Source organism: Microtus oregoni, unplaced genomic scaffold (genome assembly GCF_018167655.1).
Source record: "Microtus oregoni isolate MIOR12 unplaced genomic scaffold, Mior012 000138F_ref0000102, whole genome shotgun sequence".
In the NCBI taxonomy this organism is placed as follows: Eukaryota; Metazoa; Chordata; class Mammalia; order Rodentia; family Cricetidae; genus Microtus; species Microtus oregoni.
In genome coordinates, this window is record NW_024544788.1 from 736,549 (window position 1) to 737,596 (window position 1,048).

At 46.4% G+C, this 1,048-nt stretch overlaps 1 non-coding gene across 1 annotated transcript; it reads right to left on the reverse strand.

Annotated features, from left to right (window-relative positions):
• Positions 1–480: 480 nt before the first annotated feature.
• On the reverse strand, positions 481–592 carry LOC121444731. The gene has a single exon (XR_005973815.1). It is a non-coding gene; the product is annotated as a U6 spliceosomal RNA (small nuclear RNA).
• Between the last annotated feature and the right edge of the window lie 456 nt (positions 593–1,048).

The window sequence follows — 1,048 nt, forward strand, 5'->3', positions numbered from 1 at the left end:
ATCCCAATCTTGGTCAGTCTATTTCACAGTTGATAGTTTGCTGAAGGACAGGAAGAGACTTGTTTGCAGCGCTCTGTATCCGCTTCTCCTGCAGGTTTCCTGGCCTGTTTGGTTCCAGGCAGTGAATAGAAGCAGAGAGGAGAGGAGACCTCGGAGAGGAAAAAGGGAAGAAGTCCCTGCAGACAGAAGGAGATCATGTCTAGAGGAATCATGGCCCTTGACATAAAGGTAAGGAGTCAGAAAGACTCGATTCCCTGTTGCTCAGCTCAGTAAGCTACAGATGTTCAAAGCAGGGCCTGGGGCATGACAATTGGATTCGTGTGTTCAGGATCACCTGCCAAAAAGACAGAGGAATTTGTTATGCACCCTAAAGAGCCTGTGGCCTGTGACTGGGGATGGGACTCGGTGGTAGTGGCCTTGACTAGCATTCAGGAGGCTCCAGGTTCAACCCCCCCACACACACACACAGAATTTTCTTTAAAATGTCTGGAGTGGCTCACAAATTCTCATGTCCTCCTTGCTCAAGGGCCATGTTCATCTTCACTGCGTCATTCTAATTTTAGTGCATGTGCTGTAGAATAAGTGAATTCACAAAAATAATTTAAAAAGTAAATACTTCTGTTCAAAACAGGAATCCAGAAAGCATACCTTAACGGGCCCTGGTCAATGAGGAGTTCTGGATATGGACTCTTCCTTAAAGATAGGAAGGGCCTTTTGGTATGTGAATTCGCCTGTGCTCTAGGGCCCAGATGGTCAACAAGCACCAATGGTATTGGTGAGTTGTTCCATGATGACCTCATTCTATGTAAGGAAGAGTGTCTGTGGTGACCCGAGGGACTGATTTAATCAATGGGGTTGCTTTAAGAGCAGAGTGGAAGTCTCTCTGAGAAAAGAATTTTCATCTGTGGACGACAGTCCTAGCCAAGTGCAGCCTATGCCTGGGAGACTCAGTCTGCCTTTTTAAAAGGCCTGTCCTACAGGCTTAACCTATGACTTGGTAGAGCCAGAAACTGCCAAATCCAGTACCTAGTAGTAAATCTCTTCCCAT